This window comes from Eleutherodactylus coqui, chromosome 3 (assembly GCF_035609145.1).
Source record: "Eleutherodactylus coqui strain aEleCoq1 chromosome 3, aEleCoq1.hap1, whole genome shotgun sequence".
Taxonomy (NCBI): domain Eukaryota; kingdom Metazoa; phylum Chordata; class Amphibia; order Anura; family Eleutherodactylidae; genus Eleutherodactylus; species Eleutherodactylus coqui.
In genome coordinates this window covers 289,442,187-289,468,523 of record NC_089839.1, presented here as the reverse complement: position 1 = coordinate 289,468,523, position 26,337 = coordinate 289,442,187, and the positions used below count along the sequence as shown (strand labels likewise).

Genomic DNA, 26,337 nt, shown 5'->3' with positions numbered 1-26,337 from the left:
GCCCTTTAAACAATCCCAGAACTGCTCGCTGTATGCAGTTTGATAAAACTTTTTGATTTTTCAACTTTTTTTACAGTGCGGGAGATCATATGAGCCAAATTTTTTGTTCCTGTGGCCAAATGCAAGAATTGGTCTTCTGGATGCCACCAGGTTGTCATGGAGTGATCAGAAAGATGAAGGTTGGACGGACGAGAAAGAATTCAGCACGCAGCTAAACAGGTATTTAAGCTTTGGGTCTTACTGTATCGTTGCATGTGGCAGCCAGTCACACTTCAGCTCTTATTCCAAAATTGGATGTTGCAAATGAAAGCACAAATCTGGCAGGTATATTAATACTTCAGTAAGAATTCTGTAATCCTGGCACCAGTTACAGAGGAAAACATCCCCTGCAGTGATATTAGTCACTGGGAAAGCAGGCTAGGGTCTAGTATGACCCTGCAGCTCTGCCATAGCAGGGAATCCCGACGGTAACATGACTGCCCCCCCCCCGTATATGTGCCGTGTATTTACTGTGCCTGTTCCCAAATGGGACTGAATCTCACTGTAGATGGGGAAATTCATTTTAGCGACATCACAGAGACCAGATCCTTTCCAGATTATCAAATATTTTAGATTAGCATGAAATCACAATATTTAGGAATTTTCTAATCGTTCTTTTGTAACTGGTCCTGTAAATCCCATATGATTTTGATGCCGATTTGAAATTGACTCAGTTCTTTTGGCAATTCTGTTGCAAAATACACATTTTGACAGTGGATTATTCTGCAGTGTCTTGCACAATATTCCGGTGTGTATCAAAACACCCTTAGGTTTCAACCTCTGCTGGAGGCCTTCTTCAGGCACAATGCTCTATATTTGGTGGAAACGCCCCCTTATGGAAGGACGTATGTTTATTTTGCTATGTGTTATGGCTCCTGAGTTGGCCTTGCTATCTACGTTTCCCGGCCCTGTGTCTAAAATTAAGAAAAACCTTCTACTCTATCCTTGCCGCGCGGCAGATTATCGCAAGTTATGGAAATCATCTACTCCCCTTCTTGGTTGATATGGGTGGAAGCCCTCATTTCCATAATGCATATGGTAGAATTTAGGACAGAAAATAACAAGTATCCCATTTTTTGTGCCACTTGGTTACTGTGTTCTCTATTTAGATCTGAGAGTCTAATGATCGCTCAGATCACAGAGTTTTGCCAGTGGACCAACTGGCATGGTTCCTCCTGGCATATGATGACTGTGGCAGCCAGTCAAAGCAAACAAAGCACGGTTGTGCCCTCCCCCTCTCTGAAGTCAGGCAGCTCATCTCATAAATAGGAAAGTTGTAAAGTAACGCAGACATAACGCGGACATATGGTAAATGTTAATCGTACCAGACAAAATACCACTGATATAAACTAAATTATGCCACCAAAATCTACTTCAGAATCACTTATAAGTAATGGTATTTCAAAGTTATTACCACATAAAGTGAAACATGTCAGGTTTTAAAAATTGGCCCTGGTCACGTAGGCCAACAGGGTCCCTCCGTGTCAGTTCAACCAACGCTCCCGGTCAGCCATCTCAGATTTCAATGAAACTTTGCACAAAGATAGACCGTGACCCTAAACTAAGATAGCCAGAATATTAGGCTTCAAAGTGCTTTGGTTCACAAGATACAGGTCTTAATCTAGGGGGTTGTCATGTGATTACAGCCTACAGGTCTTAATCTAGGGGGTTGTCATGTGATTACAGCCTACAGGTCTTAATCTAGGCGGTTGGCATGTGATTAAAGGGGCGATTTCAATCCATTCCCAAGCCAGTTCCAATGACTCTAGAGCAATGAAACTTCACACACTAGGAGAACTTTTGGTGCTGAATCCAGCTAAGCTCCTCAGACTGCCACTCTTATCATCATTCTGCCACCATTGCATGTTAAAGTAGCTGAAAAATTCTATCACGCAAAATAACTCATATTTTAAGCAGTAATAACTCATAATCAATGCAATCCAACTACGCTATGGATTTATCAATGTGTACTCCATAGAAATGGTTCTCATTATTCACATTATGGACCCAAAAGGATGCATAGCTCTTAAGATACAATGAGTCAAAAATGGCAAAAAAACACTTTTTTGCAAATTTTTCCCTTTTTCAAAGGCGAAAATCGGAATGTACTCCATTTTTATTTTTTTTTCATTTTTGTTCTATTTGGAAGAGAATTTTTTGCTCTACAAGGTTCGCATGTTTTTCTCCTCTCCTGGCTGTTAGAGCAGGGGCGCGTCGGTCAGTATTCAGCAAAGCCACTACATTCAAAAGATGTATGTGCAGGTTTAAAGCCCATTAGTGAGGTCTGTGAAAAGGTGTATTGTGGTCTCTAATGGGTTAAACATCATCATATGGTGCGATCTCCACCACTGCACTGTCTCACCCCACGGGATACAACATGACTGGTCTGACTTTGTGTTGCCTGAATTAAAGGCTGGTATCACAGAAGGGGAAATAAAAAATAATTAATTATTGTTTGTCCTCTACAAACCTTGTTTTCAGGCCTTCCCACGGAAATGTATATTGTGGAATGGGATAATATTACTAATAGTGTTCGTGGGTAATGAAGCGTATTGTTTCTCCTTAGGGAGAGCACCTAGAAAGTGGGTGAGAAGATTTGCAAGGCCATCCATGCTCCTCTGGGAAATATGCAAATAAGAAGATGGAACAATGCCTCTACAGCGCCATCTATTGGAAGGCATCATTCCTACAAGTCAATGTCAGACCTTTTAACAAGCTTTGTAACAGTGACTGGGAATTATGAGCCAAAGCCAGAATCTATCACACTTGTCAGGTGTATACCATAGTTTGATTAAGCAGGACAAACTGGAGGTCCCTTCGAACTCTACCATTCTATGACATGGGGCAAAATTGCCTGAGGACGTGGTGAAGGCAAAATATGACAGAACATTGTAAGGAGGCGGCAGAGGAATGCAGATCTGAAGGGTGAAATTAGAAAATTTCTCAGATGTACCACAATGCTGTAAATTGAGTTATCGCGATGTGCCAGTCATGTTAAGGAATGCTACATATGTACAGGATCAATGCAAAGTAATCCTATCATAAGATATGGGACTTCTAGTTGAAAGTAACTGCACCTTTATGTTGTTCCCTAGAGAGTCCAAGCCTGAAAGATTTTCTTTTCCACACTTTCCACATGGAATGCAGGTTACTGTTTGACCCTCCAATTCGCTACCTCATCCAGACTCTCTTCCCTGTTCTTTGTTCCAACACAACCATCATGATGTTGGGATGCCTGGTGCTGGAGATGCCATGTGTTCCAGATAGACTGCACCTGCACTGCACATGGGGATTCTGTGCATGCGCATGATGTTATTGAGGACAATGGACTGACATAAGTATGTGCCGATTCTCCAACTGCAACACAGGTTCACGCTGTCTAGTGAACCTGTGTTGCAGTTTTAGAATTGGTAAGATAGTGTACAGAGGGTTCAATAGTAGCACAGGGGTGTCACTGAAAACAAAATAAAGCCCACACAGGGTCTTCTAGATAAAAAAAAAACTGCACCATAGAAGACAGCAGGTGTGCTGCTTGTTTTAAAAGTGATGTCATAAAGTTTGCAAAAAACAAATTCTACCAGGTGAATAGAACAGCCAACGTAGTGGCCCAGAGTTAGTGGGGCCCCTCCATAATGTTATATGTCTGTCTCGTGCCATTGTCTTGTCAGTATTTTATGCATGGTATGGATTTGAGCCAAGTGTATTGTATCTCTGCTGGATTGAATGGGTTAATGTCTGGGTTATGTCTGGAAAATGTTTCACTTTGTGTGTAATGTGACAATTTTTATATATGTGTTTGCAAGGATGCTATGCAAGGCAGTCTAAGGCAGTTGGAAATGAGCAGAAGTTAGTGCAAGGAGTTCTGCAAGTCAGTGAGTAAACCCCATGGAAACTAATCGGTCTGTGTGTGGAGAGAATGGAGAAAGCTGAACGATTCCCTTCTGCTTGGCCTGGGGCCAATGCTACCACTAAGTATTAAGTGAGAGAGAGAAATACCGTTGCTTGGCAAGAGAAATGGCACAAGAAGCATGAGTGTTTACCGATATAAAGTAGGAGAGAGGGTTGCCAGGAGTGGCATCACACAAAGAATTTGGACTGTGGATTGTCCGGAATACCCCGAGAATCCTCCCTGTCGCACCACCCTATCTTGTTGTATCTGTGCCAGACTACTGATGTTAGTTGGAGTTTAACAAGTTACAGTAAACAGCAAGTCGATGGAGATGCTACCCTCCTGGCCTTGGAGAGACTCTGAATCCTCCCGTTTCTTGTTCATAGGAGGCAATATCACAGTAGCTGTAAAACTGCAGAAGCACAATGAACCCTTTAATGAACACCAGTGACTCTCTAAGATTTTTAAAAGATTTATTTAAAATGTTTGCAGATTACAAAATATGATGGTAAAAAATTTGATGGTACAAAATATGATGATAATGCATGATCTGCACACATTTGTATGTTTTTTGGAGTGTGGGAGGAAACCGGAGTACCCGGAGGAAACCCACGCAAGCACGGAGAGAAAGTACAAACTCCATGTAGATGTTGTCTTTGGTCCAGTTTGGATCCAGAACCACCATGCTGCCCATAATGTTGATGGTAAATAATGCATGATCCTCAGGAAGAGGTATAATATATGGTTTCCCAGAGGCACAAGAAGAGATGATGTTTCCACCTCTTCTGGGCATGGCCTTCTGGCTGCTAGTGATGCCCTGGGAACCACTTTAGTCCAGTTTGGATCCAAGACCACCGTGCTGCCCATAATGTTGATGGTAAATAATACATGATCCTCGGGAAGAGGTATAATATATGGTTTCCCAGAGGCATAAGAAGAGATGATGTTTCCTCCTCTTCTGGGCCTGGTCTTCTGGCTGCTAGTGATGCCCTGGGAACCACTTTGAGGTCTTCTATGACTGATGTTGTAGTCTTGCTCTAAGACTATTATGATGGTATTTTCTGCCAATGGTTGTTTTTGGCATTGATATTTGAATGAATATTCGCTGACTTGTTCTGAGGAGAGAAATGAACAATCCCATTAGATATCGGTCATCTGGGTTGTATTACAAGATAAGGAGAAGATACATCCAGTGGACATTACCTTTCTATCAGCAACAATGGACACTCCAATAACAGGGAGTGCTGTCTTCGCAAGGTGTGCTGCGGGACGGATGACCATTAGATGTAGATATCATTTATCTACAGATGGTTGGAATCAGAGCTTTTAGTCATCTTTCAAGCTCTGATGAAAGGTGGTTTGATATTTGGTTGTGGGAGAAGACAGATCATTGAGGAAACTGTGTTTGATGGGACATTCCTGTTTCCTGGTCACAAGACCTAATAGAGAATCAAAATTAGTGATGGAGATATTCTAAAGACATACAAACACCCAACGGGTCATCTGAGACTAAACGATATAACATGGATTATATAGGAATACACTACCTTGCTGTCTTCTCCTGAATAGCTCTATATTTGATCTTTATATTTAGTTCCTCCTATTGCCCGCTAAAGAGATGTTGCGGGCAAAGTCTCCACCAGCCAAGGGGATTCTGTAGTGAGAAAGATATTGATGTAAGACATATGATAATATTAGAGGTAACCATCCAGTGGTATAACCAGCTGCCTTAAAGTCTGAGCTTTGGTTATAACACCCCAGTCATAATGGTGGGTTATGAAAGGATCCCACCAATATCATGCAACAAAACCATACTTACTCATCTGTGCCAGGCCTGAGCCCAACTTCAAAAATGCCATATACGGGTCGATGGTCCGATGTTTTAATAATGGGGCAAGAATCATATTTAAGGACTTGCACACCTACATCATTTGGGGTTTTATAGAGCACCCTATCCGTATATGATGGAATTCTCTGCTTTTCCGAAGTGTCATAATTGTCCGTTCCAATATCAAATTTATAGGTTGGGAGGAATTCAATTGCATGTTCTCTAAACCCTCTAAATATGGAGCCGTTGTTTTTGGCCTCATTTAGGGAGTCATGCTGTATTAGACTGGACATATCTCTTCCATTGATGTTGTGCAGAAGAGATTCAACAGTTCTTCTTTCTTCTTTGAGTTGGAAATTTAAATCCCCAAACCAAAAGACACGGTCGAAACGGGTGGTGACGTCAACTGTGGAAATATATAAACAAGACACATAATTAGTCTACATGAAAGCATCAAACTGAAAGCGATAAGTCAGGTAGGCAGATAAAAGTCACTCACAGGCATTAAAGTCGGTTCTGGTCTCTATTTTTCGGGGCAGTTGAAGGCGTTCAGTTATGATTTTATAGTCCTGAAGTCTTTTGTGGACTGCTCCAACTGCAAGCAAAAATATGCATATTAGTAAATGTGGCTTCTTGGAATTCTCTGCACCAAAAACACTCATAGCACAGATCTGTTTGCATCATCCAATGTAGTTAAAGCAGTATTCTCATTTTGGCAAGTAAACCCCTATCCACAGACAAGGGGATAACTTTTAAATCTGTGAGGGTGTGATTGTTGGAACCCCTACCCATCTAAAAAATTTGTCACCAGCAGGTTTCAAATTTTTGACAGGAGGAGACCATATAGTCACACCACCACACTAGTTACTTCAATGGGACCACCTGAGATAGCTGAGTTCAAGCACTTGGTGATCTCCGGTAGTCCTAATGAAGTGAATAGGACCACCGCAGATTGCCGAGCGCTTGAACGCAGCTATCTCTGGCAGTTGGTGTTGAAGATGGGAATACTCCTATAAGTTCATCATCAAACAGTAGTGCTTTACATAGTAATGTATTAGTACCAAATACTTACATCTAAGATGTGTTGTGATGAAAAGGAATGATGTGCCAAAGATGTTAAATGCTACACCCAAGGCTCCTTTGGTCTTTATGTAGTGGAATTTTCTAGTTGTTACATGGGCATGTTCGACTTCTGTATAAAGCAATTAAACATAAGAAGATGGGTCAGTGGCGGGTTCAAGACTCTACAAGGGGTATATGAGATGTTCCAACTAACTCAGCTAAAGTTAACAGGACACTTTGACACATAATCATGTAAATGAAAGAAATAGGAAAATACCTGAACAAAACCCGATCAATTCCCTTCGTATAAACATGGTAATATATAGGACCCCATGCCCAGATGAATGGTGCATGATGTAATTGGGTCCGAGGGTCTGCTGGATTTTTTGCTCCCATTCATGTCTGCAAGAAAACACAAAATCAAATACAGATATTAATAAAGATGACATCAGATTAAGAGCCTCAAATCATCGGTCAGACGCTCTACAGTATAACCCTTGAGGTACATTGAGATAATGCAGAAGTGACCCTACAGCAAAGATTGTGGGGCGCTGGGAAAGATATTGAGTTGGTCGTCCCGCAGTCTAACAGCAGACTTGGGCCATATTCACACAGCTGAGTGCGAGGTGTGCCCAAGATTGTTGGATGCAGATTACATTGGGCTACACGTATACACTCCATCCGTGTGCTGTCTAATGTGCGGGATATTGGACAGTCACATGTACTATTCTCATTCAAGAATCGGACAAGAATAGGACAAGCAGCAATTTTTGAAACTCAGACTTTCGGTCCAAGTAAAAAATTGCTTGTTTGAATTCAAATGAATGTGTTTTTCCCATACAAGTTCTGACCCCCACCACTCTTGGGGACGAGGGTCTCGTGTGTCCCCTGTTTCGTCACTGTGAGGCTGCATGCGTGGTCGGCGCTCCATTCATTTCAATAGGGCTGATGAAATAGCTGACCGGATGCTGCTTGGCTATCTTCACAGTTTGATTGAAAGCGAATGGAGTGCTAACCTGTGGATAGGGGATAACTTATGTGAAGACTTACCTGTTGGGATATCCCTCTTGTATTCCTATAACATAAATGTCATTTCCATAATCGTCATCGGAAGGCAGCAGCAGATCTTCTAAGTTTTCTGGAAACTTCTGCTCAATATAAACACATTTTAATTAATAATGGTTACAACTAAGTGCCAACCAAATTATCATCTTCTAGATAACATACAAATAGTTGTAGCGGCTCAGTTTGGAGTTTAATATTACTTCATAGAAAGTGAGAATTGATTGTCTGCAGTCGGTACAATACTGAGGTAGACTATGGCCGGGGTTGCAGACTTTGCATCAGGGGCAGTGATGTAGGTTGATAGTTTGCAGTGGGTGTAGGAACTGTTTTGAGCCTAGGATTTTGGCTTGGGGTGGGATAAGACCTGATTATATGCAACTGCAATCCATAGAGACTTGGTTACTGGTCCAATTTACCAAACTACAGCTCGCTACGGTTATGGGGCTCAGTAATAAGTATTGTGTAGTTCTTCTCACCCTGCCTTCCATATTCCAGGTGGCAATGTAAACCTTCAGTTTGCGAGTCGGGAGATGTTTCTCGCAATCGATGACTGTATACTTCTGGAGAGCGATGTTTGGGTCATCCAGAGAGTAGATTTCTCCGCTCAGATTTTTGTTGTTATAAATCTGAGGGAGTTGATATTTTTTCGATTTCTTCCAAAACGGCATGATGACTGATTGCCGGGTGCTGTACTGCACTAGTGTCCTTTATAGAAGACTAGGGGATAGTCACGGTAAAATGGGACTGATCACCTCTAGTTCCTACGCAAGACAAATCGCTAACCGTTAAAGCAACAAAGTAATAATAAATACAGTGTTGAAACCAACAGAAAGACCTAGAATGAAGATCAAAACAACAAATGAAGAAAACCTAAAGGAAAACTTTACATGTGATGAGACTACTGTGACATTACAATGCTTCTAGCTATAACTATTGGTGAGAGTCCGACTTACCGGTCACATCCAACTGATGAGTGACAGGTCTGAACCCAACACAACATTATATACTAAGACCGATGACATCACAATAGACAATGCAGATCATAGTGACATCAGAATAGACAATGCATGCCAGAGTGACATCACTGTAGTTACAGGTTGGTTAACCAGAACCTTTACAGCTTATAGATTTCTATATAACATTTAGTGGCCTGAAATATTTTGTATATTAGTTGAAAACTAAATTCTGAATTTCACTATATAATGTAACTTTTGATGAATCTGTACAGTCCTGTATCAAACATGCATTAAACTTGCTGGCAATGTTTCTTAAGTTATCTAGGCATAATGATAAGTTTTGGTGAACCTGGACTAATATAAGGAATTACAGGCCTGTATTAAATTGATATTAAAGTTATTGGAATGCCCTTTTACAAGTGTGGAGCATAATGCTAAGTTCTCGGGGTTACAGGTAATGCAGATTTAGTGCTGCTACCCTACAAATCTATCACAGAATGCAGACTGCCGTGCTTTACATCCTGTGTTCTTCCTATGGAGAAGTCGCACAGGCTGCTATATTGATAATTATGGAGTGACTGCACTTTTTAAAAACATTTAACATCTTAGAGTGGCAAGTGAAAGGTTTTGATCAGAGGGGGTCCCACTGCTGAGACCCCTGTTGATAGCTGAAATGAAAGGGCTGCAGTGCACACCCCAGCACTGTGCCCATCCAGGTGTCTATACTGCCTATTGGCTCTTCTCTGGAGTTGATGACGGACACACAGACTTCTATAGACATCTATGCACTCATCTTCATCTCTTGAGCATTGCCGACAAACAATAATGACTGCCGAAGGGGCAAAGACCTCATGCGAACTCTGCAGCCCCTTCATTTCAGTGATTAGCGGGGTTGTCAGCAGCGAGAGCCACAGAATCAAAACTTTTGACATATCACTCTGACATGTCAAAAGTTACTCTTTATATACTACTGATATATTAATACTAATAACATATTAATACTTGACTAATAGTAATTGTAACACCTAATGAGGCCAGGGAATAATTCAAGGTATCTAACATAACAGGTTAAATAGACTGGGGATGGGGATCAATAATGATGGAGTACTTACCGGTCACATCCAACTGATGAGTGACAGGTCTGAGTCCAACATCACATTATATACCCCAAGACCGATGACATCACAATGCAGGCCTTAGTGACATCACAATAGTCAATACATTCCGCAGTGACATCACAATAGACAATGCAGACCTTAGTGACATCACAATAGTCAATACATTCAGCAGTGACATCACAATAGTCAATACATTCTGCAGTGACATCACAATAGTTACAGGTTGGTTCTTGAACCAGAACCTTCACAGCTGATAGATTTCAATATAGAATTTTTTAATAGTCTGAAATGTTTTTTCAATTAATTAAAAATTTTAATGCAGACTTTCCTTATACAGTATAATGTAAAGTAATTATTTTTTTTGCATCTAATATAAACAATTACAGTACTTGCATTGAAATATATTGGCATTGCTTCTTTACAAGTAGGGGGCACAATCACTGGTGTAACTATAGAGGTTGCAGGGGATGCAGTTGCACCCGGGCCCACAAGCCTCAGGGGGCCCATAAGGTCTCTTTTCTCCATATACGGAGTCTAGTACTATGAATAAAGCATTTTAGTTGGGGGCCCCTGTTACTGGTTTTGCATTGGGGCCCAGAAGCTTCAAGTTACACCTCTGGGCACAATGATAAGTTGTTGGAGTTAAAGTCATGCAAATTCTATGTTGCTACCCTGTACATCTAACACAGGAATATGGGCTGCCATGTCTTACATTCTCTATGTTCTTCCTACGGAGAAGCCGCATGGACTGCTGTATTGATAGTTAAGACATTTGGACTCTGCTGGACGTCTGTGAGCAGCCGATGGGTTTCCTTGGTCTATTCATCCATCCAAATCAAATTTATCCTTAATTTGCTGTTCAAGACTTTTGCAAAGCTGGACGACAACCCCTGTTGGAACTTTAATGACTGTTGTATTGTCCTGAAGGGCAAACCTGCTTAGTAATGGGGTGACCCATCCGCTGATCCCATATATCATTGCATCAGTGCATCATTGTATACTTTGCATTTTTTCCCCATATCTACCACAGACCATCATCATACTGAATTAACACTCTGTTAGAGACCCCCATATAGTATCACGGTGGTCCTGTTTTTACCTTTAGAACTGCAACAATTCATCATGGCATCCATCCAGAAGTATCACAAAATGCAGAGGGTACCAAGAAAACCTTCCCAAAACCATTACTCCACCTCCACCATCCTTAATTATTGAAGGGTCCATCAATTCATGCTTCTTGTGTCAAATTCTGACCTCTCATCAGTCCAGTGCAACAGAAATTTGGATTTATCTGACCAAGATATGTTTTTCTGTTGATCAGTGATCCATTTTTTAGGCTCTTTTGCCCGCTGGAGTCTCAACTTCCTTATGCTTAATGTCCACGGGAAGGTCGAATTCCGCATGCAGGAGCCCGCAGCAGAATACGACCCTGCCTGTGGCCGAGGTCCCTGCATACTTGTCCAAGTCTTGCATTTTCTTTACTGCCGATGTGTGTGGAAGCGACGGCCGAGGCACATGTGCAGTACTTTTTATTTTTAAACTCCTGCTCTCCCACGGAATCTGCGGTCCATCCACAATTCCATTGACTTCAACGGAAGCCGTCTGTGCAGGAACCACACTGAGATGGATCATGCTGCGATTTGATTATCACATCCAAGGATCCGCAAATCAAATCAGAATATTTCCCTATGGGTGGCTTGATTTGTGACCCTTCATGGATCCTGCAAATCAAACCCACCCGTGGACATTGGGCCTAAATCTCTAAGACACAATGGAGCTGGAACTGGTCATCTACTGTTATAGCCCATATATACTAAGGATTGTCAAGTTGTACGTTTGGATACGTTGGTTGAGCCCCAGTGTTGTATTTAGTTGCTCTTGACTGTGCAGCGCCTGTGCATCTGAGTGATTCCTGACATCCTTCTCTGACCCCTTTCAGTGGTGATTTGCTTCCATCCACAGGATCCCCTTTCACTAGATATTTTTCTCGATCACGCCATTCTCTGTATACTCGCCTCACTGCTATACGAGTAAACCCCACGTGGTTGGCAGTGAAATCCTGACCTGGCTATTCCCGCACCGATGACCAGGCCTTGCTGGAAGTCGCTCAAATCGCTGGATTTTCCCATCTAATGTGGATTTATTTATTATGTGATAGCTTTGCGATGCAAGAGTGAGTGAAAACACATGATAATGAAACCAATGATTTTCAATGGTTTCATTCTCATTTGCAATGTTTTCACTGTAATCTCGCATTGCAAAATGGAATGGGCGATATCGCCCATTGTTTGCAATGGGGCCAGCGGCAGCAGCGCTAGCCCCTTTGAAAACAATAGGGAGAGCATTGCTCTCCCCTAACACAGCTGTGACAGTTGTGGCAGGGGATTCCCTCACCCCAGCGGGGCCACGAGGATGAAGGAATCCTCTGCACAGCTGGGGCAAAAGTCCGTGATGCTTTCCCATTTCTTTCAATGGTGCTGGCACTGCTGCGGTCCCATTGAAAGCAGTGTGTTTGTAGCGATGATTTTCGGGGAAGGGCTTGAAATATAAGCCTTTCCCTGAAATTCATAGCAAGCCGTAAAAAAAAAAAAAAAAAAGATTAACTCACCTAGGAAAGCTGTCAGTCTCTTCTCTTCAACCCCAGCAGTCTTTCAATGATGGCTGGGCACTGCCTCCTATTGGCCACCGCAACCAGGCCCAGAAGCCTTAGAAGGCCCCACTTGAATGAATGGAGCGGCACTGCGCATGCGTGACTGCCGCTCCATTCAATCTCCTCTTCACTGTAGGTGGTGCAGTAAGCTCACAGTGAGAAGCAGAGGGGGACACAGGACCCCCATTCTCAGGATCGGTGGAGGTCTCAGCACTTAAACGCCCACCAATGAGACTTTATCACTTATTCTATGGCTATGGGATAAGAGTCTATCTTGCAATAACTCCTTTAAGTATCAAATTTTAAAAAAACCTAAACATCACAGCAGAGTGCCAATTAAAGAGGATATGTCATGGGAGGAAAAGCAGCTGTGCTAGCTGCATAGCACTTCAACCGCGGCCTCACGTGTATTTTTTTCCATAATCCCCTCTTTTCACTCTAAAGGGCTCTTCTTAGGTCTGGCTCTTGGTATGCTGAATCTGTCAAGTGGGCCGTCCTAAACACTCACTGTTAACAGGTGATGTTGGACTTGATTGACCGTCGATGTCACCCATTGACAGTGAGCAGTGACAACTACCCACTTGACAGACTGACAGATCTGGGAGCCAGACCTAAGCAGTACCCATGTGGGCAGACGGAGATTAGCATGGAAAATCAATGGGAATAGAGTCAGCAGGGCTGCAGCTGCAGAGCCATATAGCCAGCACCGCTGGTTTAATCCAGTGACAGATCTTCTTTAAATATCTTAGCTTTTTTAAAAATGTAGCTCTTCCTTCTCCTCCAGCCTCTGTCTCTAGATTTCTGTACAGGGTATCATGGAGAGCACCTAGAAGGTGTTTGAGGAGACTTATAAGGCCATGTAAGCTCCTCTGAGAAATATGCAAATAGGGAAGAGGGAATAATACCTCTGTAGCGCCACCTAATAGTAAAAACCCCAAAACAGCTGTCTGTGTATGGATTCTAGCTTGGTTATCAATTTGTAGTCATTGTTATAAGGTTTGCATAAAGGGTCTGACATTGACTTGCAGGCTTGCATAAAGGGTCTGACATTGACTTGCAGGAATGCTGCCTTCCAGTAGGTGGCGCTGTAAAGGTATTGTTCCAACTTTCTTATTTGGATCACTGTACTAGCACTTCCAGAATGCTGTTGCACCCTTTTGTGTCTACTTGCTTCGGCATTACAGCCGCAGTATAATACACCTTCATACATTTGTTTGAGGTTGTTTCAGAGGTGTTGTTTATACTTGTTTTCTGAATTGTACATTTACGGGTGCAGCTGTAGTGTACAGAAGTTTATGTGTTAAACTTTCTGGATGTTTCTGAGTGATCTTTGTTGTCCTGTGCTTATGTGTATTGTCAACGTGTTCCATGTGAGTCAATATGATGTGTATTGCCTAGCTGCAGCACTGAATGGATTACTGTCTGGGTTATGTCTGGAAAAGTATCTCTTTGTATGTCATGTGACCTTATTTTATGTATGTGGTTGCAAGGTGCATGAGTGAGAGATTAGTTGTTGTTTGAGTCTGTCTTGACTGGTCCTATCCACCTGTCTGTCCTGAGAGCAGCTGGTCTGCACACAGACACCTGCAGAGCTTCTACCACTAACGTTTTTTTAAATGCTGCGATATCGTTTCGTTTTTTTCAATGGGGCTTTCTAATGTTAAAATCAAATCATACAAAAATCACAAAAGCACCAACTTGTGATTTTTATGTGTGCAATTTTTAAATTAGTAAGCCCCATTGTTAGGCAAATTCAACGGTTTCCTTCATATGCTGTTGAGCTCCGAATTAAAGGGGTACTGACCGGTCAGGAGGATGCAGACACACACAGAGACGATGCTATGTGCAAAAGCATTCTAAATTTATTGCGCTATGTGCTGAATTTTATAGTATTCTGTAAAGTGAGTGGCTTTATGCCAAATAGTTTCACAGTAGCAGGATAAACACCTGGATGTCGATAATACTTGTCACAGAAAGGGTTTAGAGTGTCCCTTCTAAAACTTAGCTTTTATTAATGAAAATGTATATAAAAAGGATTTTTTGTGAATCCTAAAACAGACACAGATACAGACAACCAAAATTAGTATAACGTGACCGGCGTTATCTCCCGAAAAAATGTAAGCCAAAGTCAGGTATCTGGGGAGACGTTTTTAGGTAAAAAAGAAAACTCCCTTAGCGGATAAGTGAATCCTGTTACCCAGTACCTAAAAGGTAGTTATTGGCTGGGGATACGTTTTTGGTAAGACACATCTTAAGATAAGATAACAAGGCAGGGAACTTGGTGGTTGGCCGTTTTTGGCCCAATTAATATTTCCAGCTGCATACTCAAGGTAACATCTTGCATATATCTAGGCGAAAGTTGAAAACCATACAAATATATATGTGTTTAACTAAGTATTATAACGTGCAAGCAAAAGAGAGACATCATGGAGTCTTTTTAGGCCTACACCCTTCACAAATCCCCCATTTGAAAAAGTTCATCATGAGAAGAGTCCATATTCGTGGTATTCTAGGGTTCTGCTCCACTTAGTTATTCCTTTTTTCATTTCTTCGGGCTGGATTCCTACCGTCCTGGCTCTTTACAAGTGACTGTTTCAACGATATCGCAGCGAGAGAGACTCCAAATACTTTGCTTGTCTCTGTATTCTACAGAACATCCAAAAATTACAGATATTCAGAAAAATGAATAAAAGAAAATAAGCACAAAGTAAAATAACAGATTACATTACTACTGCTTCTGTATATAGTGCAGCTAAGAGTTTAATCAAGACTCTTTCTGGCGTGCCGAAAACATCCCATACATAGAGACATTAACAAAGGTATACATTGGCACCAACAATATACAAATGACATGTAATATTCCCACAAAAAAAGACAGCCTGTAGGTAACTTGACATGCCTAAAGTGACTAGGACTTTTTACAGTGTTGTTACATGTCCTTAAGATAAAAAGACAGGAAACTTTGTGGTTGGACGTTTTTGGCCCAATTAATATGTCCAGCTGCATTCTCAAGGTGACATCTAGCATATATCTAGGTGAAAGTTGAAAAGCATACGAATATATATATATATATGTAACTAAGTATTAGTTACACATGCAAGCAAAAGAGAGACATCATGGAGTCTTTTTAGGAATACAGACTTCACACCATTGAAAAAATGCTGCGATATCGCAGCGTAAAAAAAACAAAAACGTTAGTGGGTAAGAGGCCATCAGTATGTATGTAGAGAATATGGAAGAGGCTGAAAGGATAGCGGGCGTATGTTGTGGACCCCCTTGTTCTTCCCTATATGGAGGATTAAGAAAGTAAGAAGCCGCAAGAAGTGTGAGTTCCCATTGTGCAGCGCTGTGTGCGTTCTTCTAATCCGTGAGTGTGTACCGGTAGAGAGTCGGTGAGTGTTTGTGAGAAGGCATCCAGGAACAGAGATCCACAGAAAACTTAGCATGCGTAAGTCCCTCTGTCTTCCCGTGTTTCCCTTCTATTACCCCACGTGTTCTTCTGCACTAAGTGTATTGCCAGTGGATGTCAATTGTGCTGGACTGTATAGGATTTTATTCACGTTGTGCTCAAGTAAACGGCTCTACCAACCGTTCCTGGTTTTGCCTTTAACCTTTAACCCTGCGTGTGGGCTCTTTATTTCTTTATCAAGAATTCACCATGGAGGAAGGAACGGTGGCGTCAGAGGAGTAACTTGGAGCTCCCGGGCCCCGATGCAAAACTTGTAACGGGGCCCCCAACTATAATGCTTTACTCCCAGTACTGGGTTCCCTATATGGAGAAGAGAGGCCTTATGGGCCCCTTAAGGCTCCTGGGCCCGGGTGCAACCGCATCCCCTGCATCCTCTATAGGTACGCCCCTGGGTGGCATCACACCTGACAAACGGACTAAGGTAAACTACTCATAGGTTAACCTATTTAATAGCCTGCTCTCCGCTCCTAGGACATGTCCCTAGTTACTCCCCGAGTGGGAGACAGTAGAGACACTGTGACAAGGCCTACATGTATACCCCGCTGGAGCCTACTCCTTGGACGCTGCACAGCCGCCTACCTTTTGTACTTCCTACCCATTTTATTAAAGCCTGATTTTAATTACAGCAGAGTGATAGTTGAATCCTACCAGCTCTGTGTTCAGGAATGTATATTAAGTGGATAGGACACTTTTTTCATCTTGCATGACCCAAAGAGTATGGCTTGCTGAGAAGGGAGAGTTGCTTAGGAAAACAAAGATGTGGCTTAGGTCTTGTTCACAGAAGCGCTGCCTGCGCGCAGTATAGCCGCGTGCAAAGATCATGGCTATGCTGCATTAAAGATCGCGTGAACACGTTAATACCAGCTGCTTGAGTTAGCATATTCACATGATCGGAGGTGCGTGTTCTCCAGCTCCTATAGAAGTTTATGGAAAGACTTTAGTCACATGTCCTATGTTTGTTAGGGAATTAATCCATAGCAGGGAGAGACAGAGCAGGGCCATTGGTCTTCTACACATGAAACATTGTCCATTAACGCGATTTTTAGTGCAGTGTAGGTGCGCTTTCTTTGCGCACCTATGCTGCGCTAAAAGGGAAGGGGGGACTTGTTATTTGTATAGCACCAACTTATTCCACAGCACTTTCAGGCAATTTGTTTATTACCCCAAGCTGGGTAGTCATTTTACTGACCTTGAAAGTATGGAAGGCTGAGTCAACCTTGAACCGGCTACCTGAAATAGGAAGTCGACCCTGGTAGGTTGGTCGTACCAAGTGGCTCGTCACTTGTGGTGTTCAAGAAGAACTGCTATAATTAGGTATGCTCACTTGGGGTGTGGTGATTGCACCAGTACCAGAGTTTAGAAGTACCGCTAGTGCAGGTAGGTGGTAAGAAATTAACAAGATCTTAACCCAAACTCAATGAAGAGGAATGGGTGTCATATTTGGGATAACTATGCGATACAATAGATCAAGGAAGAGTGCTTGATCAGGATACAATTAAATCGTAGAAGGCACTCAAATATATTCAAGAAAAAGGGTTCTCAAACAAGGTACTCAAAAAACGTGCTCGATGCGTTTCCCTGTCCTTGTGGGGGACAGTTCCTCAGGAGCGAAGGCGATGATCACCCTCAACTCGTGTTTTAGAGTCATAGTGTTATAGTTATTGTAGTTATACTCTAAGACGACAGTCACCAGGGTTAGATGGCTCTGGAAACCTAATCAAGTCCCTACTGGTTTAGCGGTGGGGCCCAATAGTGGGAAGCACCACCCCGCTTTCTCTTCTCTATAGTTTGGATTGCCTGCTTGGGTATTAGAATTCAAGCTGGACACATCCCAGGCCACCTAAGGGTACTGCACACTTACAGGTTACTCCTATAGTAAACGAGTAAACTGATAGGTGCTTGGTAGTAGCCCCCCGAAAATAATTTAAAGATGAATCTCGTAGGGCAAAGAGGCGTATGCCTCTAGGTCAGTAATCCCCTAGGTCCAATCAATATAAAGATCGCACTCCAGGTTAATTAGTGTTGCAACTATGACTGCCACCAGGGGGAAAATGCCCCATACAATACAAACACCAGAGTGCGAAGAGAAGGTTCATGGAGAAGCCCCCTTCAATGTCTATCCATAGATGGATTGGACCAAATAATGCAGAGATAGAGAGAGAAAGAAGTAGTGCCTGCAGCTCTGATGGTGAGCGGCCGGCAATGAAGCTCTGGAGCTATTGACAGGGGTTATAAAGGGTATCTGGCTCCTCCCTGGAGGGAGGGGTTTGACTATTTAGCCAATCGGAGGGAATGAAACATGTCATCCATTGTGGGGGGTCCCAGGTATTACCTATGTCGGTATCTGTCACCCTAAGAACTTAAAGAATCAAAGAGGCATAGGGGGTTATGGGTGGCTATTCCCATGTAGCTGGGAGTCCATCCGATCGCGGTTAGCGGCTACCGATCAGGCCCGGCACATCGGGGCCGCTTTCTTCCGCGTTCCACGCTGAAGCGCTTATCACGCAGCGCGATGACATCCCCGCGCAGCGTCTCTCCTGATTGGGCAAAGCGCTGAGGTCTGTAAAGCGTGTGTTGTCAGGTTGTGAGCAAGAGTTTAGGACTGCATTCTGCTGCCTTAACACTCTGCACCCCACGAGGCCCCTAATTGTGAATGAGGCCTTAGGTGCGTGAATTTAATATGTCTAACATTCTTTCATGTGAATGCTTTTATAGGAAACCATTTGTTCCTAAGGGCTTCTACCCACTAGCATTTTTTTAATGCTGCGATATCGCATCGCACAAAAATCGCAAGCTTGTGCTTTTGCAATTTTTGTGCGATGCGATTTTAACATTGAAAAAAACACAGCGATATCGCAGCGTTAAGAAAAACGCTAATGGTTAGAAGCCCTAAAGAAACGCTCTCTGTGCCCGCCCATACTGAGCACAGATAGTGCTTGTCTGCATGAGGCCTTAATGTGCAACACTTTACAAGTATGTGTGTATATATATGCATGCCTCTTCGGATCTATTTCATTATGCCTGAAGAAGAACCCTGAGAGGTTTTGAAAGCTCCCAATAACATCATGTATCTTTGTTAGTCATTAAAAGATATCATATCGACCGGTGGTCGATCCCGTTCCATACAATATAGACAGCTGATGGTCTCCCGCAACAGCCTTGATCATTGCTCTTACTAATAATTGCTGTTAACCCTTTGAATGCTGCTTTAAATGCTGCTGTCAATTTGGGGATGAGATCACGGGGTGCAGTTTAGTTACCATGGCAGCTGGAGGCCTTCTGAAGGCTCCCAGAGCTGCACTTGCAAATAGATTGATAGTTTGTCGTATAATGTAATTCTATGGTGTTAAATTATACCGCAGTAGAAATCATATAATCCTAGAATGGTAGAATTGGAAGGGACCTCCAGGGTCATCGGGTCCAACCCCCTGCTCAGTGCAGGATCACTAAATCATCCCAGACAGATATTTGTCCATTCTCAGAAGACATCCATTGAAGAAGAACTCACCACTTTCCGTGGCAATCCGTTGCACTCATTGATCCCCTCGGGCTTCTTTCACACAAGCACATATCGGCCGGCCGATATACGCTATGTTAGGGGTGGCGAAAAACCTGGTAAAATCAAACATTTATGTGCCTGTTCATATGGGTAGAGGCGGGGCAGATCAGCGCTTAGCTCCGCCCCTGCCCCGCCTACTCCTATTGCACAGACAGAGCGGGGAGGAAGACAGGTAAGCCTGCACGGGGAAGGGGAGGAGAATAGAGCCACGCTGCTAAACTCCCTCCCACCTATGGCCGTTGCCATGGGCTCCCATAGGAGCCCATGCAGTGGCCGACGTATTTCGGCCCAAACATAGTTCCAGAACTATGTTTTAGGCCCGACATAAAAATGCCCGGTGCTATATTGGCCGGGCGTTTTTACGTCTCGCAAATACGCTCGTGTGAAAGAAGCCTCACTGTCAAAAAATTTTTTCTAATATCTAATCTGTGTCTCCTCCCTTTCAGTTTCATACCATTGCTTCTAGTCTTTCCTTGTACAGATGAGAATAGGGCTGATCCCTCTGCACTGTGACAGCCCTTCAGATATTTGTAGACAGCTATTAAGTCTCCTCTCAGCCTTTTATTTTGCAAGCTAAACATTCCCTGATCCTTTAACCGTTCCTCATAGGACACAATTTGCAGACCGCTCACCATCTTGGTAACTCTTCTCTGAACTGGCTCCAGTTTTTTTATGTCTTTTTCAACGCCTTAAGGACCAAGCTGTTTTGTACCTTAAGTACCAGACACCTTTTAGGGATTTTACCCATGTGGTGGTTTTACTGCCTTATTTTGTCTCCTTTAGCTACCACAATTATTTTTACTGCGTTTACTTCTTTTTCACTGCTTTAAGCCCAGGACCAGGTGCTGTATATTTACAGTGCCTGGTGCTTAATGGGTTAAAGTGGGGTGCCCAGAACTGGACACAGTATTCCAGATGAGGTCAGATTAAGGAAGAGTAGAGGGGAATAATTACCTCCCGTGATCTAGACTTTATGCTTCTCTTAATAAATTGAGTTTGCCTTTTTGGCCGCTGCATCACATTGCTGACTCATGTTCAGTCTATGATCTATTAGTATACCCAAATCTTTTTCACATGCGCTGCTGCTTAGCCCAATTCCTCCCATTCTGTATGTGCTTTTTTTATTTTTCTTGCCCAGATGTAGGACTCTGCAATTCTGTTTGTTAAATACCATTCTGTTAGTCGCTGCCCACTGTTCAAGCTTTTCTAGATCTTTTTGAATCCTCTCTCTCTTCGCTAGTGATTCCTATCCCTCCAAGCTTCTTGTCATTGGCAAATTCAACCAGTTTCCCCTCAATTCCCTCCTTCAGATCATTTATAAAAGTGTTGAAAACTGGGCCCAACACTTGTGGTAACCCACTTTACTCATTCTTCCTGTGTTTGCAGAATGCAAGTGTGGGGTGTTAATTCAGGTTTATGCCTTTAAATAGAGAATGAAAAGTGTATTTCACAGAATACTTATGTGTTTATAATTTGCGTCTTCTTCTGCTAAAGGTTTAAGCTTATACGTGTAAGGGCTGGCGCTTTAAAAATAGACTACAGAGACTCAATTTTGCCTCTTTGCTTGTCTGCTTTAATACATATATATATCAGTATTAATTTAAACTTTCACCTAGAAATATGTTAGATCTCAGTCTGAATAATCCACCTGGAAATATTAATTGGAATATAACAAGGTTTCTGTCCTGTTCTTATCTTTAAACAACTCTAGTTGAAATTTACTAACAAGCTCATAGGAATGTACCTCCCGATTAACACCCACCTGAGGAGGACATACTGATAAGAGGCTGAGATATTTTAAATCAATATATGTGCTTATTAATTTTAATTGTATCTGGCATAAAGCCACTCGCTTCGTAGAAATGTATAAAGATTGAATACATTGTACATTAAACAGGCATTTCTTTGGTTAGCACATACGGTGTGGTGTCCATTGATCTCCTCCGAGTATACTCGCATGTTCAACTGATTGGGAAGCAGACAGCATCAGCTGACGGGTCCCCTTGTGACCCCCCTAACAATACTTGGCGCTCCAACGAGGGACAGAAGTTAACTCCTTACCTGCAGCTGATACCTGACAATCCTGCCTGCTGACCAGCCGGACTAGAGGCCACGGGACCCCAGATCTACAAAACACCGGTGTAAGGTAAGCCCTTGACTTACCACTCCAGATCTGGGTTCCCCGGACTTCAAGTCACGTGTCGACAGACGGTTAGTTGCTGCATGTTTATAGGACACTTCTGCCTGTTATTTACGGTGTTCTTAGTAACCGTGCTAGACGGAAGAACCCTTGTGTATATTGCCATGCTGTCTGCTGTGTGCTGTAGAAAGTATTGCTTTTTGCCGGACTCATAATGTTAGCTGTAATTTGTAATAAGATTACTAAAAGCCGCCCAGCAAGGCAAGCCGTGGTCCTTCCTCTATCCCCGTAAGTATAGTAGTAATATATTCATAATATAGATTGCGAATATCCTGCCCGTTGCGGACGTGGCAGAAGGGACTGAAAAGTCCAAAAGTATTTCTGACAGTTGCAGACTCGCAGAAGATAATAAATATCCTGCCCGTTGCGGACGTGGCAGAAGGGACTGAAAAGTCCAAAGTATTTCTGACAGTTGCGGACTTGCAGAAGAAGAAATATCCTGCCAATACTTGGCAGGAGTGCCCTCAAATATCCTGCCCCGTTGCGGACGTAGGCAGAAGGGACTTAAAAGTCCATAGTATCCTGCCAGTTGCAGACTCGGCAGTAGGGACAATAGTGGTAAATCGAGAAGTAAGTCCATAGCTAGAATGGGGTCTCAGACTTTCCTGACACCCATTGAGATAATAAGATTGGGGGAAGGGAAGGACATCTGTAGGCAAGCCTATAAAATATATAAACAGATAGGTAAAACGGCGGGAACCTTTAACTATGAGTTCTGGCAATAGTACGGGAGAAAGCAAGTTAGCCGTGGGGAGAGAATCTAGCAAGTTGTTGAGAAAAGCAGGTTAGAATTTTGGGAATCTTAGACCAACAGGTTTCGAAAAGATTCAGAGATAAGCAAAGGCTGGATAAAGTATGTTAGATAAATGGATTGAGGCACGTGTAGATACGGCAGTTATCAGAGAAAGGGAATCCTTTATAGTTTGTGTTCCTTTGGGACATAAAGCAAGTTCATGCAGAATCTGTGGATAATTATGTGTCAAATAACCAATATTGTTTGTCTTATTGTCATGTAATCTAATCTTTGTTATACGTCTTAGTCTTCTTTGTCCTTTTTTTATGTGTTTAACTATTCCTCTGCCGTCTGGGTTTGATAGTCTGTGCAGAGAAATATACCTTTGTTGTTGCTAATGATTGGTGTTGTTTGAAGTCTGAATGTTCTGGCTGCTTTCCAAAAATCTGTTTCATAAGAGAGGTAAAATTCAAAGTCATAGAAGAAAGACAGACGTTGAATATATTATGTGAATTATGTGGTTTTAAAAATAGAATATATATATAGGGATTTTAAGATATATTTTTGCTTTTTATGTAAATGTCAGTTCCGTGATTGGTTGGACGTGTGCATGATTGCAAAATGTGTGTTCCTTTTTTCTTTTTTGGACAAACAGTTAAAGTTTGACTGATTCCAGGGGGAGGTGGGAGTGATTGAATGCATTTGTTTGCAAGATGAGGACAGTTGCATCATACGCGTTACGTCCTGTGTGAACTCTTACTAACATTTGAATGAGACTTGACCGCATGAACGGATGAGAATTAATGACCCGTGTTCAGACTGTAATGAATGTAAAATGTGTGATGTAGGCGCTGTGTGCTGATAATTTGGAAGCCTGCAAACAAGCCACAATTATACTGTTTCTGAGAGAATGTTCTATAGAAGAAACGCGCAAACAGCCATACCTGTACTTACACCTGCTGCCAAACTCCGCACCTTTCTGGGCCTTGTTTTCATACTGCCGGCCATGGGTCCACTCTGTTTCCGCTCTTATGCAACTACTCTATGACTGTCTTTCAATCATTCTTTACTCTCTCTCACCCCTGAAGCTCATTTCTCACCCTTTTACACTTTATCCTTTATTCTTTTCTGTACTGAATTTTCTGGCCAGGGGACGACAGTATTGACACAAAGGCACGGAGGACACCCACGGCCACCTGGATACTACTCCATGAAGCTGTATCCAGTGGCTCGAGGAGCTCCCTCATGTGTTTGTGCGGTGGCAGCAGTACAGGCAATGGTTAACAAATCTTCGGAGTTGGTATTGAACCAACCCCCCCTAGTGGTCCTCACCCCCCCATGACATCCGGAGCATAGACACGCAAGTGCAACCCAAGCATTTATTTCTGGCCCGTCAAATCCAGCTACAATGTGCTCTTGTCATTCTTCTCACTGTTGCTACTACCTTGAACTCGGTTACTCTTCCAATTAAGTACCCTAGTTCAAAGGGGGGGGGGGGAAGATATAGGTGATCTAGGTATTGCAGGTCAGCTATTTTTAAATTTTTTTAAAAATTTCTTTTTCCTTCTTGCAACAAGGTTATGATCTATTTGAAATAGAATACCAGCCTGATTGTCTAGCGGTAATCGGTGCAAGGGGTTTCAGAAGTGCCAATTCAGCTGGCAGAAACTGAACCGCTTGAGGTAATGTTTAAAGGGTCACGATGCCTCACGCGCTTCCTTGTGCTGGAAGGTCCTGAAAGCATATTGGGAACTGACGTGATGCGACCCTTGGGATGTTGTATCAAACTTCACCCGTCCGGTGAGGCTCGTATACACCCCGGGTCTGAAAGTCACCCGACCTTCTGTCGGATGGCAGCAGACCAAGCGACACCTCTCCCTGTCCTCACTCTTACGCACGCAGAGGAACAAGCTCTTAGCCCCCTTGGTCCGTCAGTACCCCCTGGCACATGTCCAGGAAGATGCAATTGCAGACACTGTCTCTTCTTTATGTTAACTGAAAGCCCTTGTTAACAATGCATATTTTTAGTTTTTTTGTTATAGATGGTACCAGGGGTGATTGACGACTCCACACTGGAGATGCAGTGGTCACACAAGAGGATGTCCTAAAAGCAGAAGCTCTGCCTCCGCATGTTTCAGGACAAGAAGCGGAACTGAAGGCCCTCACTGAGGCGTGTAGAGTGGTAGAAGGTAAGACGGCAAACATTTACACTGACTCCCGGTATGCATTTGGCATAGCTCATGATTACGGCTCAACATGGAAGGCCAGACAGCTTGTTACCTCAGCAGGACAGCCAATTAAGAATGGTGCAGCGGTGCAGAGTCTCACGGAGGCCCTACTTACTTCTACCTGACAAAGTGGAAAGCTCACACCAATTCCTACACCAGAGAAACAAGAGGCAACGCCATCACAGACCACACAGCAAAGGCAGCGGCCCTCAAGCCATGGAAGAAAAGAAGAAAAGAAGAATTTAACAATAACTTTGGACTCTGACTAAACCTTGGACTTTGATATGAACTTGGACTTTGATATGAACTTGGACTTTGATAAAAAAAAAACCTTGGACTTTGATATGCTAAAGACTTTACAGTTACAAGCCAGCAAGAAAGAAAAAGACAAATGGACTAAATATGGGAGCAGCAGAAATGGGACGGCGTATGGCGAACAGTCAACAGCACTTGCCTACAGAGGTCTCTGTCCCCCATGATGGCCCAGCTGATGCACGGAAAGACACACCTATCAAAGCAGCAATGATGTTGACGCTTGAACGAGGACGGGTGGCTCCTGGGTTTTCTGTAGCTGCTGCATCATCATTTGTCCAATTTTGCATGATCTTTGCCGTAAGCAACAGGGCAGAAGTAAATTTGCCACATAACACTTGCCTAGACCACTCTACCCATTTCAGGGATTGCAAATTGACTACACTCAGCTCCCACTTGTTGGGAAGTATGAATACGTGCTTGTTGTTGATGTATTTTCAGGTCGGAGACCTACCCTGTTACCAAAGTAAATAAGCAGGTAATCGCACAGGAGCTCATGAATGAGGTAACCTGCAGATATGGGGCACCGGAAGTGATTGACTCAAACAAAGGTACACACTTCACACCTGCAGAGTTTAGGCAAAGTTAAAAGACTAAATGGTACACTTAAGTTAAAAGAAGTGTTGTTTGGCTCTATGCCAAGATTGGGGCTGTATCATCCACAGGCCCTACAGCAGGGCTATGACATAGTAGCCGGATATGTAAAGCACCTGTGTGACCAACTAATGGTAACCCAGAATCTAGTCTTTTTCTCCCATTCCAGGCCTAGACAACTTAGAGGGATCACACTCTCTGCAACCTGGAGACTGGGTGGTCGTAAAGAGGCTTGTCCGGAAATCTCTAGAGCCCAGACTCGAGGGGCCCTATCGAGTCCTGCTGATCACACCTACTTCAGTAAAGTTGAAGGAACTGTTGCTTGTCTTGAGACTAATGAGACTTTTCACGCCCTACTTTGCCCCCCCATGAGAAGGAAAACAAAGGACATTTTGTTTATTGATGGACTTTTTGGACTCCTCACTCCATTCTTCGCCCTTGTGAGAGGGTACAAGAGGACAATGCCCAGAACCACCTTGTTAGACACCACCAAATACTGCTTGCATGGACAACTGAAAACTCAGAAACCAGGGATAGCTGGTGGGGTAACACATTTAGTTCTTTGAACCCTGCCAATTGGTTCTCTGGTTTAGGAGGGTGGTTCACGGGAATATTACAAAGTATGCTTTAAGTAG

The 26,337-nt window shown here is 42.9% G+C and overlaps 1 pseudogene; it reads left to right on the top strand.

Moving 5' to 3' along the window:
• Positions 1-26,337, top strand: part of LOC136620317 (methylcrotonoyl-CoA carboxylase beta chain, mitochondrial-like) — a 44,384-nt pseudogene extending 18,047 nt beyond the window's left edge.